Consider the following 18282-nt stretch of genomic DNA (forward strand, 5'->3'; position numbering starts at 1 on the left):
TTTTATGAGTGTAGTTTTCACTACCATGTTGGAATAATCCTTAAAGATCCTACAAGGGTGACTTGCCCATTTACAATCTAAATTCATCTCCAGTGGATTTCTCTGATTTTATCTCTAGATTTATGATAATCTAACCTTTATGTTCTAGACATTTCATATTCGTTTAATTCTTAAAACAAACCTTAGCTAGTCATAAGCATAGTTCTTAAAGTTTAATTCTTAAGTTTTTCTTACATTGTGATGTGCTATTAAAATTTTTAAAAGAAAACAGGCAGCCCAATAAAATTATGCAATATAAAATCATTTACAAAGGATATTCTTAGAGATAAAGAAGACTTAACAATATCTCAGTGTTCTATAATAGGCCTGAAAAGCTTTTAAAATGAGCAAATAGTAAATATTTTAAGCTGTGTAGGCTATATGGCCTTAGTCACAACTGCTCAGTTGTCTTTGTTGCAAAAGTAACTGTAGATACATGTAACTGATGGTATGTGACTGTGTTCCAATAAAACTTTATTTATGAAAATAGATGGTAGACAGGATTAGATTTATTGGTTTTATTTTCCGACTTCCTGTCTATAAATGTTTCCTAAAGAAGAAGACTATATACGGTGTGTGTTTGAAAAGGCTGGAGTGGTGGTGAAAAAAATTAAAAGGAGCATAAAAGAGATAGCATTATGAAATATAATTTTTCAAAAGTCAGATTTGATATTTGCTCATGTTTTTAAAGGCTACATTTTGAGAAAAAAGCTTAATACTTTCCTCAATTACTATAATAAAACTGAAGAAAGGAGACGGGCCCCTATCGGAATGCACAAAATTGCCCTTTAGTCATTGCAGCGCGACAGCTCCTGTTAACCAGCTTTGAGATTCTCGCGAGTTCCACCTCCTTAATACCAAGCGCCTGTGTCTGGCAGAACCGATGGGAGAGCAAGAGACAATCCTTCCCAGCTGCTGGTATAATCAAGGGTTTTGGCAGGACCTTTGAGCATGCACTGAGATAGTGAGGAGACAGACTATGGCACAGACTGTGGTACTGAAATGGATTAATAAGGAACTTAGTGATTTGACCCGTGACCCTGGAGCACATGCAGGTCCATTTGGAGATGGTACATTTCATTTGCAAGCCATGGTTATGGGACCTAATGACAGCCATTTCAAGGCGGTGTATTTTTGACAATTCATTTTCCTTCAGACTACCCTTTCACACCACCTAAGGTTGCATTTACAACAAGAATTTATCATCCAAATATTAAAGTAATGGCAGCATTTGTCTTGATATTCTAAAATCACAATGGTCTCCTGCTTTAACTATTTCTAAAGTTCTTTTATCCATTTGTTCACTGCTATGTGATTCAAACCCAGATGACCCCCTAGTGCCAGAAATTGCACAGATCTATAAAACAGAAATAAGTACAACAGAATATCTCAGGAATGGAGTCAGCAGTATGCCATGTGATGCTACCTTAAAGTCAGAATAACCTGCATTATAGCTGTAATAAACTTATATTGTTCCTTTTTTTTTTTTCCTATCTGACTGCTCCCCTTTTAGACCTCAACTTTTTTAATTTTATTTTTTGTCTACCTCCCTCCATTCATTCACATGCTCATCTGAGAAGACTTAAGTTCTTCCAGCTTTGGACAATAACTGCTCTTAGAAGCTAAAGTAGTTATAAGAGAACAGTTGTCCAAGATTCAGAATTGTCTTTATTTTTTTGGTGTTAATTCTTTCTTTAAAAAAAATATTTATTTTAGTTGGAGGCTAATTAATTTACAATATTGTAGTGGTTTTTGCCATACATTGATATGAATCAGCCATAGGTTTACATGTGTTCCTCATCCTGAACCCCCCTCCCACCTCCCTCCCCACCCCATCCCTCTGGGTCATCCTAGTGCACCTGCCCTGAGCACCCTGTCTCATATATCGAACCTGGGCTGGCAATCTGTTTCACATATGATAATATACATGTTTCAATGTTATTACCACAAATCATCACACCCTCACCTTCTCCCACAGAGTCCAAAAGACTGTTCTATTCATCTGTGTCTCTTTTGCTGTCTCGCATGTAGCGTTATTGTTATCATCTTTCTAAATTCCATATATATGTGTTAATATACTGTATTGGTGTTTTTCTTTTTTTTTAATTAATTAATTAATTTTTTTTATTAGTTGGAGACTAATTACTTCACAACATTTCAGTGGGTTTTGTCATACATTGATATGAATCAGCCATAGAGTTACACTTATTCCCCATCCCGATCCCCCCTCCCATCTCCCTCTCCACCCAATTCCTCTGGGTCTTAATATTACTCAGCCATTAAAAAGAATACATTTGAATCAGTTCTAATGAGGTGGATGAGACTGGAGCCTATTATACAGAGTGAAGTAAGCCAGAAAGAAAAACACCTGGCTTACTTCACTCTGTATAATAGGCTCCAGTCTCATCCACCTCATTAGAACTGATTCAAATGTATTCTTTTTAATGGCTGAGTAATATTCCATTGTGTATATGTACCACAGATTCCTTATCCATTCGTCTGCTGATGGACATCTAGGTTGCTTCCATGTCCTGGCTATTATAAATAGTGCTGTGATGAACATTGGGGTACACGTGTCTCTTTCTATTCTGGTTTCCTTGGTGTATATGTCCAGCTGTGGGATTGCTGGGTCATATAGCAGTTCTAATTCCAGTTTTTTAAGGAATCTTCACACTGTTCTCCACAGTGGCTGTACTAGTTTGCATTCTCACCAACGGTGTAAGAGGGTTCCCTTTTCTCCACACCGTCTCCAGCATTTACTGTTTGTAGATTTTTGGATAGCAGTCATTCTGACCAGCATGAGATGGTACCTCATTGTGGTTTCTATTTGCATTTCTCTGATAATGAGTCATGTTGAGCATCTTTTCAAGTGCTTGTTAGCCATCTGCATGTCTTCTTTGGAGAAATGTCTTTTTAGTTCTTTGGCCCATTTTTTGACTGGGTCATTTATTTTTCTGGAATTGAGCTGCAGGTATTGCTTGTATATTTTTGAGTTTAATTCCTTGTCAGTTGCTTCATTTGCTATTATTTTCTCCCATTCTGAAGGCTGTCTTTTCACTTTGCTTATAGTTTCCTTCGTTTTGCAAAGGCTTTTAAGCTTAATTAGGTCCCATTTGTATATTTTTGCTTTTATTTCCATTACTCTGGGAGGTGGGTCATAGAGGATGCTGCTGTGATTTACGTCAGAGAGTATTTTGCCTATTTTGCCTCTAGGATTTTTTTTTCTTAATGGAGCATGTGTATTATGTGGCCTGTGTCTTGGTTGTGAGACTAAAACCATTCCTAGTTGTTCTAACATGCTGAAGAATCATCTGAGAGGGAGGGAGAAAGATGCTGAGTTATCACATCATAGGAAGCAGCATTATTCTAGCAGCATCCATTTAAGCCTTCCATTGTTAAAGGTTTGAGGTTACATGATATACTTTATGCTCATAACTGATGTTGCTGGAGAATTGGTATTGAATTTATAGCATCAGCAAAACAGAAAATGTGATGTATTTTATGCATGTCAATAAAAGAATGACCTGTTCTTGTTCTACAGAGAATAGAAATTGGAAGTCAAACACCCTTTCTATTCCAAAATAGCATCTCAAACATTTTGTAATTTTCACTTAAATTGTTATGAGGCTTGGAGCTCTTATTTGATCTATCTTCCAATACACTGTTTAATATAGCACTGAATAAATGATGCGCGTTGTCAATGGATGAGTGATCAACTAATAGCTCTGCTAGTAATTGATTTGTTTTTCTTCAATAAAGTTGCATAAACCAAAAAAAAAAAAAAAATGAAGGAATATAAGTTTGGATTTTCACATGCATTGGCATACCAAATATTAATTTTATATAAGTTCAGGACAAATGTAAAGGAATGTATTCTATAATAACCCCTTCATTGTATCCTCATCACAAATGCAGATAGGACAATGGATCTAAGACAAAAGGAAATGCAGGTTATTACTGACTGCCCCTATAAAAGTGTTAAGACAATAAAAGAGGGAGCAAAGCAATTTCAAGTCAGTTTTAAAATACCAAACAATGTGTCTTGATAACTATTAAAGAAAATAATATTCAGTGACACTTGTTAAAGATGGTAAGACAGACTTTGTTCAGGAAAGTTGAGATAGGTATAGCAACAACTACAATGTGTTTTTATAATGGGGGACAGAGATTGGTTTCAACTCCAAACACAGGATAGAAAAGTGGGTATTTATAGTCAAGAAGTAGTCTGTGGAAGACAAAAATACTGTGAGGAAAAATCAGGTGTTCTGGTAAACTTTGAATTGTCCATACAGCAGTAGGCTCAAAGGCTGCCTATTTAAAAAATGGTGTGGCAATTATTTAACTTTATGACAAGTCATCAGTTTCACCTTGCAAGACTTTAAGCAAAGGTCAGTTTCAGTCCTGAATGATTCTAAGTCAGGAGGGGGGAAAAAGTGGAAACTTCAATTTGGACGGTTGTAGCAGGATACAGGAGAAAAGAAGGATTTGGTAAGGACTGACAAAATGTGCAAGATGAAATCCACATGGGTACACCATAGTTTTCAGTTTTAAAAAAGTTCCGCCATGGGTGTACATGTCAATGTATGGCAAAACCAATACAATGTTGTAAAGTAAAATAAATAAATAATTTAAATAGAAAAAAAGTAAACCACTGAGCCACCAAAAAAAAAAAACCTCCCTCTGCAATCACCTCCATTTTTATGAAAGATAATCAAAATATTCATAAGACTAATTTGTTTACAAAATGAGTTAGTTTCATTAGACTTGGTTTCACTCTTTACATAAGTGAGGCACAGCGATTGCCCACATGGGCCCTTTTTAAGTTTGCTTTACTGGAACTTTACATATGGAATCTCAGGTTGGGCTTTTAAAAGCCTCTTAAGACTAGGAAAACAAGGCAAAAACTCATCACCAGACTTAGCCTGAAATACCTATAGATTTAAGTGTATTTCTCTTTCTTCAGGTCTTTGAAATATCCTGAGCTTCCTAAACCTGCCAGAAAGTGATATTCCTTACTCATTTGTAAGGCAAGAAAGCCTACAGTCCAGGTATAGACAGTTTTTCTAAGGGGTGACTTCATAAGCATGCCTGTGTGCTCAGTTGCTCAGTCACTCATGTCCGACCTTTTGTAACTCAATGGACTGTAGCCTGCTAGGCTCTTCTTTTCATGGGATTTTACAGGCAAGAGTATTGGAGCTGGTTGCTGTTTCTTACTCCAGCAGATCTTCCTGACCAAGAAATCGAGCCCAGTTCTCCTCTGTCTCATGCACTGGCAGGTGGATTCTTTACCACTGAGCTACCTGGGAAGCCTGGCTTTATAAGCACTGGTGCCTTAAAGTCAGTGGTCATCTGATTTATTGTATATCATTCTAAAATATAACATTCCTTTCAAAGCATTGGTAATAAACTAATGTTTGCAATTGTGTTCTGTTACAAGGAGAACAGACTCTAACTGAATTGATGCAAACAACGATATTTCCATTAAAATAAGAATATTCACTAAGAGTTTCCAAATTCTTGAGGTATCAGTTAAGAGGAAATGATAAAAAGGTTGACTTTTGTTTACAAAGATATGATTTACCAAATTACTCTAAGTTACAGATAGCTTGGGCTTCCCTAGTAGCTCAGTTGGTAAAGAATCCACTTACAATTCAGGAGACCCCAGTTCGATTCCTGGGTTGAGAAGATCCCTTGGAGAAAGTATAGGCTACTCACTTCAGTATGCTTGGGCTTCCCTGGTGGCTCAGATGGTAAAGAATCCATCTGCAATGCAGGAGACCTGGGTTGGATCCCTGGATCAGAAAGATCTCCTAGAGCAGGGCATGGCAACCCACTCCAGTATTCTTGCCTGGGGAATCCCCATGGACAGATGAGCCTGATGAGCTACAGTTCATGAGGTCACAAAGCGTCGAACACAACCGAGTGACTAAGGACACCACAGCAGATAGATAGCTTAAGAAGAAAACATGTTTCCTTAAATCTGGAAAATAAAATATTTAATGTTTTAACCAGCAATATTTCAAACAAGAAGTCACATTCTAAAAATTCCAAAAATACATGTCAGTTCATTTAGTCAAATGTAATTAATTCTTATTTTTCTTGATCTCAGGCTGGAAAATATATGAATTCATGAGTTTCTTCATTAGTTCTGGAAATTCTTACACAGTTCAGTGGTATGGTCCTCAAGTTATTGAAGGCATGCCATCATGGAGCATTCTTATTTGCAGCTAATTCTAAATACTTTCAGAGAATAATTACAATATGGCAGTAACTGAAAATGATGAAAGATAAAAAAATGACCATGGCTAAAGATCTGATGTAAGTTAATTTGTGTAGGAAATTTAGTTATTTCTGTAGCATACAACATGTTAATGTACTAACTGAACAACAAGAATATCAGCATGCTTCTATGAACTTCATGTTAATTTTGAAATATCTACATTAAAAATATATATCTGTACACATATAATGAAAGACAGTTCATCATTACTTCCTTTTTGACAATGTTCTCCATGTAATTTGACATATCAGATAAACCTAAAACACCTCTGTTTTACAAGGTGAGAGAAAAATCCTTCAAGATTTTCTAGGGGGCTTCTGGGAAACCTCAAAGTTAGTTTGCAGATGAAAAGGCTAAATTCAGAATTTTATTTTGAGAAGTTTCAAAATTGTCAAAAAGATTGAACAGTTGACTAAATAGGATCACAGGTAGATGGCTATCAGTTTAATACAAGTTATGAAAAATTTCAAACATTAATATAGATGGTTGTTGTTATTCAGTCACTCAGTCATATCCGACTCTTTGTGATCCCATGGACTGCAGCACACCAGGCTTCCCTGTTCTTCATTGTCTCCCAGAGCTTGCTCAAACTCATGTCCACTGAGTCGGTGATGCCATCCAACCATCTCATCCTCTGTCATCCCCTTCTCCTCCTGCCTTCAATCTTGCCCAGCATCAGGGTCTTTTCCAATGAGTTGGCTCTTTGCATCAGGTGGCCAAAGTATTGGAGCTTCAACTTATCAGTCCTCCCAATGAATATTCAGGGTTGCTTTACTTTAGGATTGACTGGTTTGATCTTGCAGTCCAAGGGACACTCAACAGTCATCTGTAACACCACAGTTGAAAAGCATTAGTTCTTCAGCACTCAGTCTTCTTTATGGTCCAACTCTTACATCATACATGACTACTGGAAAAACCATAGCTTTGACTATATGGATCTTTGTCAGCAAAGTAATGCCTCTGCTCTTTAAAATACTGTCTAAGATTGTCACAGCTTTTCTTCCAAGGAACAAGGGTCTTTAATTTCATGGTTACAGTCACCATCTGCAATGATTCTGGAGCCCAAGAAAATAAAGTCTGTCACTGTTTCCATTTGTTTTCCCCATCTATTTGCCATGAAATAATGGGACTGGTTGCCATGATCTTAGTTTTTTGAATGTTGAGTTATAAGCAGCTTTTTCAATCTCCTCTTTCATTCATCAAGAAGCTCTTTAGCTCCTCTTTACTTTCATAAGGGTGGTGTCATCCGCATATCTGAGGTTATTGATACTTCTCCCAGAAATTTTGATTCCAGTTTGTGCTTCATGCAGCCTAGCATTTTACAGGCTATCCTCTGCATATAAGTTAAGTATCAGGGTGACAATATATACTCTTGATGTACTCCTTTCCCAACTTTGAAACAGTCTGTTGTCCAGTTCTAACTGCTGCTTCTTGACCCACATACAGGTTTTTAAGGAGGCAGGTTAGGTGGCCTGGTACTTCTATCTCTTTCAGAATTTTCCAGTTTGTTGTGATCCACACAGTCAAAGGCTTTAGCATAGTCAATGAAGCAGAAACAGATGTTTTCTGGAACTCTTGCTTTTTCTATGATCCAGCAGATGTTGGCAATTTGATTTCTGGTTCCTCTGACTTTTCTAAATCCAGCTTGAACAACTGGGAGTACTCAGTTCATGTACTTTTGAAGCCTAGCTTGGAGAATTTTGAGCATTACTTTGGTAGCATGTGAAATGAGTACAACTGTGTGGTAGTTTGAAAATTCTTTGGTATTTCCCTTCTTTGAGATTAGAATGAAAACTGACCTTTTCCAGTCCTGTGGGCACTGCTGAGTTTTCCAAATTTGCTGACATATTGAGTGCAGCACTTTAACAGCATCATCTTTTAGGATTTGAAATAGCTCAGCTGGAATTCCATAGCCTCAGCTAGCTTTGTTCCTAGTGATGCTTCCTAAGACCCACTTGACTTCACACTCCAAGTTGTCTGGCTCTAGGTGAGTGATCACACTATCATAGTTATCTGGGTCATGAAGATCCTTTTGGTATAGTTCTGTGTATTCTTGCCACCTTGTCTTAATATCGTCTGCTTCTCTTAGAAGGTTATGGGCTTATAAGGCAAACAAAAAAATCCTTAGTTCTTTTAATATTAAAAACACCCAATTTTCTTAAGTAATTAAAGACCTAATAAAGATTACGCCAAACACAGAAAACCATTCCAAATCATAAAAACTTGATTTCTCAGGCAGGCAACTTAAAAGATAAAGAAATGATTCTGAAGTAACAAATGCCACACCCCTGCATGTTGAACCTGTGAGCAAGTGAAACCAGACTGATCACAAAGGAAAATCACCTCAGCAGGTGATTAGAAAGGCACGGTAACATGCTCGAAGGAGAATTAGGCACCGAATGGCCCAATCTGAAAGAAAGATTCCAGTACACAACCTGAGAGTGAAGAGCGAGGGAAAAGTGACATCTGAGTACGAGTTCCTTTGGGGGTTCTAGGTTGTTGATTGTTGCTTTCACCACTAGTCTTGGGGTTTTGTCTTCTGTGCTATGTGGCCTGTGAAGTCTTGCTGCCACGGTAAGCAACTGGGCCTAAAACCCCAAGATGGGAGAACCAAGTCTAGGACCCAACCCCAAAGAATATTAATCAGAAAGACCTCTCCCAAAGGCCTCCATCTCAACACTAAGACCAAGCCCCATCCAAATGCTAGCAAGCTCCAGTGCCTGATGTCTCATGCCAATCTTTTAGCAAAACAGGAATACAAAACTGCACACTAGCAGACAGGTTGCCTAAAGCCATATAAAGCCCAAATACATCCCAAAACACACTACTGGACACAATTGTCCTCCAGAGAGACAAGATCCAGCTCCATCCATGAAAACAGTGGCACAAATCCCCCAAACCAAGAAATATTCACAATGCATTGGTCCAGCAGACCCATGGAAGGTAGACTACAATTAAGAGGAACTGTGGCCCTCCACCTTGCAGAAAGGAGACCTAAAACACACTAAATTATACAAAATGAAGACAATAAACATGTAGCAGATGAAGGAATATTGTAAAAACCCACAACATGAAACAAATGAAGAGGAAATAGGCAGTTCACCTGAAAAAGATTTTGGAGTAATGATAGTAAAGACTATTCAAAATCTTGAAAATAAAATGGAAGCACAGATAGAGACTGGAGACACGGATCAAGAAGATACATGAGGGAGAACAAGATGGCAGAGGAGTAGGTGGACATGGAGTACATCTATCTCCACAGATACATGAGGAATACACCTTCAGACACAGAAGTGCATACAGAACAACAGCTGAGAGAAGACAGGAGTACCTGACCAGTGGAAAAGAATATATGGAACCACGCAAAACTCGGTAGGATGAAGGAGCTAGGGGGAGAAACAGGAGTGTTAGTAAGGTTGTACTTGCCCTTGGCTGGTGGGGGAACTGAAGCAGGGGTCCGATCCCCATAGCGGAACAACTGTCTGAGTCAGACAAGAAACATTTAAGACTGAGAGTGAAATAGCTGATCTGTGGCAGTCTAAATGGAATGAGAATCAGACAGTTCTTGCCACAGCCATACATACACTATTCAGGAACATGGTCTCCTGGAAGGGGCAGCGGCTGGGAGCTGGAGTTTAGGGATTGTGGAGCAATCCCAGTGCAAGGGCTGCTGTTAACTGTGGAAAGACGGGTCGAGAGGATGTGAGGGAGTGGATCGTGGTGGGAAATGCATGTGGAGGAAAGCCAGGCATCCATGGAAGCAAGGTGATACTGCTGAGTCACGTGTAGGGAGTGGAGCCGTCACCATAGCCCCTCTCTCTCCACACCCCAGCATCGGGCAGCTGAACAATAGAGAGCCTGGCCCATCAAAGGCCTGATGCACTGAACTACAGAGTACGACCCCACCCAGGGTGACCTTTTAAGTGCCTGATGCACCAATCTACAGAATAGGACCCCAGTCAGAAGGGCTCCTTTATGTGCCTGAAGTGCTGAACAACAGAGAAGGACCCCAGGCAAGGGATCCCTTTAAGTGCCTGAACGGGCAGACCTACGGAGAAAGACAGGACAAAGAGGCCTTCTGATTATCAGCTACAAGAGGGTCGATAAAAGACTGATAGGGCCATAACTCCTGCCATGGAGGCAGCCTGTGTCCCCGAACACTTGATGCTGCCAAGGTCCCTGCAAGCCAAGCAACTGCACTACCTTCACGTTCAACTCTCACTGGGGCAGAGCTGCCACACGCAAAAAAGAAAGAACAAGTCTTGTATTTATGTGCACAGGATCGCTTCAGTCCTGTCCGACTCTTTGTGACCCTGTAGACTGTGGCCTGCCAGGCTTCTCTGCCAGATAAGGGGTTCTCCAGGCAAGAACACTGGAGTGTATTGGCCAATACTGGTTGCCATACCCTTCTAGAGCACTGTATTTCCTGCTGCTCTAACCGTCAACCCCCTGAGTACCTCGTGATGACAGAACCCCTGCGACCCAAGAAGCTGCACCACTTCCATACCTGGCCCTCACAGGGGAAAACCCAAGCCCTCCAGGGCAGCCTCAGGAGCTAAACCCCAGCAGACAACCCACTTGTAGGGGTGGAAATGAAACCACAATTGGAACCCAGGGGCAGTGTGACTAAGAAAGAAGACCCAAAACCTTCCCACGAACTGTACAAGCTGTAGATTAAATCCACAAGATCAACTAGGCAGACTCTGTGTCTACGGAATATATAAAAGGCCATTGAGAGCTCCCACAAAAGAAAACACACTAGCTCTGATAGCTGTGGACACTGGAGGCAAGAACATGTAGGAGTAGGATCAGATTAGAATCTGAGCAGCCCCCACAGCAGGTCCAGAGAGCAGTACAGTGTTGAAGGGCATTCTAGGGAGGTAAGGTGGACTGTGATTCCCAGCATGGGAAAGGACTCTGACAGCAGTGACTCAAGAAAAATATTTATTATTCTTATTTTTTGCCTTGTTCTGTAGATTATTTTGGAGTTTTTTCCGCTCTGTTGTAGTTGTCAATTTTATTGGCACTGATAAAACAAATTAAGCTTTTGAGCTTTTTTTCATTTTCCTCAGTCACATTTTTTATTGTTGTCATAAACCTCTGCCTATACATTGGGCTTTGTGCAGTTCTGTGGAGTTTTCCTCTTTTCTTTTCTCTTTTTTTAATTTTAAATTTTAATTTTTTAAACCTATTATTATTTTTTTCTACATTTATTCCTTTGTTTGCTTTTCTTACTGTTGTTTTACCCTTGCAGTTAATCTTTAATGTATATAAATCTTTATTTACTTCTATTTAACTTTGCATGTCTATTCTTTCTTTCCTTTCTCTCCTTTCCTCTCAACATATTTGTTAGTTTTATTTTCATTGCTTTATTCCCCAATTGTCACTTTGTTTTAATTTTATTTTCCAGTTTGTGCTTTAATTAGTTTTGTTCTGGTAGATATCATTTTTGGTTTCTTTTCTTCACCAGGTCAATCTATTGTACTTAATTTTTGTTGGACTGTTTTGATTTTGCTTATGGATGTATATGTAGAAGTGTATATTCAGTCACATTTTCTTTTCTTTTTTTTTACTTTTTTTTTTTAATTTTATTTAGTTATTTTTTTTTCAGTGGATTTTGTCATACATTGATATGAATCAGCCATAGAGTTACACGTATTCCCCATCCCGATCCCCCCTCCCACCTCCCTCTCCACCCGATTCCTCTGGGTCTTCCCAGTGCACCAGGCCCGAGCACTTGGCTCATAACCCTATATGCAAAACAGAGAAAGAGACACAGAAGTACAGAACAGACTTTTGAACTCTGTGGGAGAAGGTGAGGGTGGGATGTTTCGAAAGAACAGCATGTATATTATCTATGGTGAAACAGATTATCAGTCACATTTTCTATTGCTGTTATAAACCTCTGCCTTTCCATTGAGCTTTTGCAGTTCTGTGGAGTTTTCCTTCTTTTCTCCTTTTTTCTTTCCTTTTTTTTTCTCTTTTCTCTTTTTTATAACTTTAATTTTTAATTTTTAAAACCTATTATAGTTTTCTACATTTATTCCTTTGTTTGCCTTTCCTATTGTTCTTTCCCCCTTATAGTTAATCTTTAATGTATATAAATCTTCTTCATCTACCTCTATTCAACTTTGCATATCTATTCTTTCTTTCTTTTCTTTCTTTCCTTTCCTCTCAACATATTTGTTAGTTTTGTTTTCATTGCTTTATTCCCCACTTGGCACCTTGCTTTAGTTTTGTTTTCCAGTTTGTGCTTAAGTTAGTTTTGTTGTTAAATGGTAAATATAATTTTTGACTTTCTTTGTTCACCAGATCAATCTACTATACTTTATTATTGTTGGACTGTTTTCACTTTGATCATGGGTGTATATGTATATTTGTATATTCCATTACTTAACTTATTATATGCCTGACTTTGTAACTGTCATTTGTCTGGGGTTCATCTTTGGTTTCTCATTTTTTGATATTTGTTTTACTCTCCCTTAATGCCATAAAAAACTACTCTTGGAATCTTCATTCCTGAGCAGAGATCAAACCCTGAGCCTTTGGAGTGGGAGGACTGACTCCAAGATGCTAGACTCCCAGAGATCTAACAGTAGGGAGTATTAAATAGTGAGAACTCATACAAAGGAAACCACTTGAATACAAGACCCAGCATTACACAACCACCTGTGCAGGATGCTATATCTACACAACAAACAAAACAAAAACACAAGCCAAATCATTAGCAGACAGGAGTACCACCTCACTTAGCTTTGCCCATCAAAGGAAAAAACAAACAACAAAACAAAAACTCAGCATAAATCTCACCCTATACGAAGCTCACACAAACCACTGGACCAAACGTAGGAGGGCAGAAACAATAAAGAAGAAAAAATTCAACCTTCTTCATGGAAATGATTCAACTTTCCTTGAAGCCTGAGAAAAGGAAACCTCAGACACAATAACTTAGAAAAAATGAAAAGGCAGAGAAATACTGCACAAATGAAGGAACAAATTAGAAACACAGAAGTCCAAATAAATGAAGAGGAAATAGGAAAATTACCTGAAAAAGAATTCAGAATAATGATAATAAAGATAATTAAAAACCTTGAAAACAAAATGGAGAAAATGCAATAATCAATCAACAAAGACCTAGAAGAATTAAAGAATAAGCATATAGAGACAAACAACACAATTACTAAAGTTTAAAATACATTAGAAGGAGACAATAGCAGAATATCTGAAGCAGAAGAGTGAATCACTGATCTAGAAGACAAAAATCAGTGAGCTGGAAGTCAGTGAGCTGGAAATTACTTCTGAAGAGCAGAGTAAAGTAAAAAGAATGAAAAGAGCTGAGGATAGTCTCAGAGACCTCTGGGACCATATCAAATGCACCAACATTTGAATTATAGGGGTCCCAGAAGAACAAGAGAAAAAGAAGGGGTACAAGAAAATTTTTGAAGAGATTATAGTTGAAAAATTCCCCAACATGGAAAAGGAAATAGTCAATCAAGTCCAAGAGGCACAAAGAGTCCCACACAGGATAAGCCCAAGGAGAAACATGCCAAGACACATACTAATCAAATTAACAAAGACTAAAGAGAAAGAAAGAATATTAAAACAGCAAGGGAGAAGCAATAAGTAACATACAAGGGAAACTCCATATGCTTAACAGCTGATCTTTCAGCAGAAACTCTGCAGGCCAGAAGGGAATGGCAGGATATATTTAAAATACTGAAAGGGAAAAATCTACAACCAAGATTACTGTACCTGGCAAGGATCTCATTCAAAATTGATGGAGAAATAAAAAGCTTTTCAGACAAGCAAAAGTTAACAGAATTCAGTACCACCAAACCAGCTTTACAACAAATGTTACACGGACTTAATCAAGAAATACAAGAGAAGAAAAAGGATCTAAAAAATCAATCCCAATTAGAAAATGGCAATAAGAACATATACATCAAAAATTACTTTAAATGTAAATGGATTAAATGCTGCAACCAAAGACACAGACTGGCTGAATGAATACAAAAACAAGATCCATATATATGCTGTCTACAAGAAACCCACTTCAGACCTCAAGACACATATAGACTGAAAGTGAGAGAATGGAAAAATATATTCCATGCAAATGGAAAGCAAATGAAAGCTGGAGTAGCAATCCTCATATCAGACACAATAGACCTTAAAATAAAGATTAGAGGAGATAAGGTAGGACACTGGATAATGATCAAGGGATCAATCCAAGCGGATGACATAACAATTGCAAATATCTATGCGTCCAACATAGAAGCACCTCAATACATAAGACAAACACTAACAGACATAAAAGGAGAAATTGACAGTAACACAATAATAGTAGGAAACTTTAACACCCCACTCACACCAATGGACAGATCATCAAAAAGAAAATAAACAAGGAAACCCAAGTCTTAAATTATACATTAGATGAGATGGATCTCATTGATAACTTCAGGACATTTCATCCAAATGCAGAAGAATGCACCTTCTTCTCAAGTGCATATGGAACATTCTCCAGAAGAGACCACATCTTAGGTCACAAATCAAACCTCAGTAAATTTAAGAAATTCGAAATCATATCAAGCATCTTCTCTGAACACAATGCTATGAGACTAGATATCAATTACAAGAATAAAACTATAAGAAACACAAACACATGGATATTAAATAACACATTTCGAAATAACCAAGAGGTTACTGAAGAAATCAAAAGGGAAATAAAAAAAATTTTAGAAACAAATGATGATGAAAACACAACAACTCAAAACCTATGGGATGCAGCAAAAGCAGCTGTAAGAGGGAAGCTTATAGCAATACAATCCTACCTGAAGAAACAAGAAAAACATTGAATAGACAATCTAATTTTATACCTAAAGGAACTGGAAAAAGAAGAGGAAAAAAGCAAAATTAGTAGAAGGAAAGAAATCATAAAGATCTGAGCAGAAATAAATGAATAAGAAATTAAAGAAACAACAGTAAAGATTACTAAAACTAAAACCTGGTTCTTTGAGAAAATAAACAAAATTGACAAACCCTTAGCCAGACTCATCAAAAAAAAAAAAAAAAAAAAAGAGAGAGAGAGAGAGAAGTATCAAATCAACAAAATTAGAAATGAAAAAGAAGAGGTTACAACAGACAATACAGAAATACCACGGATTATAAGAGACTATTATGAAAAACTAAATGGCAATAAAATTGATAACTTGGAAGAAATGGACAGAGTCTTAGAAAAGTACAATCTTCCAAGACTGAACCAGGAAGAAATAGAAATTATGATCAACCCAATTACAAGCACTGAAATTGAAGCTGTGATCAAAAATCCGCCAAATGACAAAAGCCCAGGAACAGATGGCTTCACAGGAGAATTCTATCAAACATTTAGAGAACAGTTAGTGTGTTCTGTTCTAAAACTTTTTCAAAAACATTGCAGAGGAAGGAACCCTTCCAAATTCATTCTATGAGGCCATGAACACCCTGATACCAAAACCAGACAAGGACAACAACAACAAAAAAGAAAACTACAGGCCAATATCGCTGATGAATATAGATGCAAAAATTCTCAACAAAATTTTAGCAAAAGGAATTCAGCAACACATCAAAAAGCTCATACACCATGATCAAGTTGGGTTTATTCCAGGTATGCAAGGATCCTTCAGTATACAGAAATCAAACAATGTAATACACTATATTAACAAAATGAAAGATAAAAACCATATGATCATCTCAATAAATGCAGAAAAAGGCTTTGACAAAATTCAGCAACCATTTATGATTAAAACTCTTCAAAAAATGGGCATAGAAGGAAACTACCTCAACATAGTAAAGGCCATAAGCCTACAGAAAACATTATTTTCAATGCTGAAAAAATGAAAGCACTCCCCCTAACATCAGGAACAAGACAAGGTGCCCACTTTTGTCACTGTTATTCAACATAGTTCTGGAAGTTTTAGCCACAGCAATCAGAGAAGAAAAAGAAATAAAAGGAATCCAGATGAGAAAAGAAAAAGTAAAGTTCTCACTGTTTGCAGATGACATGATACTGTACACAGAAAACTCTAAAGATAGTATCAGAAAATTACTAGAGCTAATCAGTGAATTTAGCAAAGTTGCAGGACAGAAAATCAATACACAGAAATCACTTGCATTTCTATATACTAACAATGAAAAATCAGAAAGAGCAATTAAGGAATCAATGCCATTCACCATTGCAACCAAAAGAATTAAATATCTAGGAACTTAGCTAAGGCATTGCAACCAAAAGAGTTAAATATCTAGGAACTTAGCTAAGGAGATGAAAGAACTGTACACAGAAAGTTATAAGACACTAATGAAAGAAATCAAAGATGACATAAACAGATGGAGAGATATTCTATGTTCCTAGGTAGGAAGAATCAATATTATCAATATTGTGAAAATGACTATACTACCAAATGCATTCTACAGATTTAATGTGATCCTTATCAAATTACCAATGGCATTTTTCACAGAACTAAAACAAAAAAATTCACAATTCATATGGAAATACAAAAGACCAATAGCCAAAGCAGTCTTGAGAAAGAAGAATGGAGCTTCAGGAATTAAACTTCCTGATTTCAGGTTATACTACAAAGCTACAGTCATCAGGACAGTATGGTACTGACACAGAAACAGAAATATAGACCAATGGAGCAAGATAGAAAGCACAGAAATAAACCCATGCACCTATGGGTACCTTATTTTTGACAAAGAAGGCAAGGATATACAATGGGGCAAAGACATCCTCTTCAACAAATGGTGTTGGGAAACTTGAACAGCTACACATAAAAGAATTAAATTAGAACACTTCCTAACAACATACACAAAGATAAACTCAAAATGGATTAAAAACCAAAATGTAAGAGCAGAAACTATACAACTCTTAGAGGAAAACATAAGCATGACACTTTGACAAAAATCAAAGCAAGATCCTCTATTACCCACCTTCTAGAGTAATGGAAATAAAAACAAAAATAAACAAGTGGGACCTGATTAAGCTTAAAAGTTTTTGCACAGCAAAGGAAATTACAAGCAAGATGAAAAGACAACCCTCAGAATGGGAGAAAATAATAGCAAATGAACAACTAACAAATGATTAATTTCCAATATATACAAGCAGCTCATACAGCTCAATAGCAGAAAAACAAACAACCCAATCAAAAAGTGGGGAAAAGACCTAAATAGACATTTCTCCAAAGAAGACATACAGATGGCTAACAAACACATGCAAAGATGCTCAATATCACTCATTATTATAAAGATGTAAAATAAAACTTCAATGAGACATAACCTCACACTGATCAGAATGGCCCTCATCAGAAAGTTTACAACCAGTAAATGCTGGAAAGGGTGTGGAGAAAAGGGAACACTTTTGCACTTTTGGTGGGAATGTAAATTGATACAACCACTATGGACGATGGCATGGAGATTCCTTCAAAAACTAAGAATAAAATCACCATATGACCCAGCAATCCCACTCCTAGGCATATACCCTGAGGAAACCAAAATTGGAAGAGACACATGTATCCCATTGTTCACTGCAGCACTACTTACAATAGCTAGAACATGGAAACAACCTAGAAGTCCATCAACAGATGAATGGATAAAGATGTTGTGGCATATATACACAATGGAATATTACTCAGCATTTGAGGAATGCTGAGTCAGTTCTAATGAGGTGGATGAACATGGAACTTATCATACATAGTGAAGTGAGTCAGAAAGAGAAAGATAAATACCATATTCTAACCGTATTCTAACACAGATATACAGAATCTAGAAAAATGGTACTGAAGCATTTATTTACAGGGCAACAGTGGAGAAACAGACATAGAGAATAGATGTATGGACATGGGAAGAGGGGAGGAGTGAGTGAGATATATGGAAGGAGTAGCATAAAAACTTGCATTACCATATGTAAAAGAGATAGGCAACGGGAATTTACT

General features: G+C 37.3%; 1 protein-coding gene and 1 pseudogene across 1 annotated transcript in view; one reads left to right on the forward strand and one right to left on the reverse strand.

The window, feature by feature from the left end:
* The first annotated feature begins 1018 nt into the window (after nt 1-1018).
* LOC136154453 (ubiquitin-conjugating enzyme E2 D3 pseudogene) lies at nt 1019-1459 on the forward strand (annotated as a pseudogene).
* Nucleotides 1460-4138: 2679 nt separating this feature from the next.
* The window catches only part of NBDY (negative regulator of P-body association), a 106554-nt gene continuing 92410 nt past the window's right edge, over nt 4139-18282 (reverse strand). Inside the window, exon 5 of the mRNA XM_065915745.1 lies at nt 4139-8419. The gene's annotated coding sequence lies outside the window, so the exon portion shown is untranslated. The remainder of the gene's footprint in view (nt 8420-18282) is intronic.

This window comes from Muntiacus reevesi, chromosome X (genome assembly GCF_963930625.1).
Source record: "Muntiacus reevesi chromosome X, mMunRee1.1, whole genome shotgun sequence".
Taxonomy (NCBI): domain Eukaryota; kingdom Metazoa; phylum Chordata; class Mammalia; order Artiodactyla; family Cervidae; genus Muntiacus; species Muntiacus reevesi.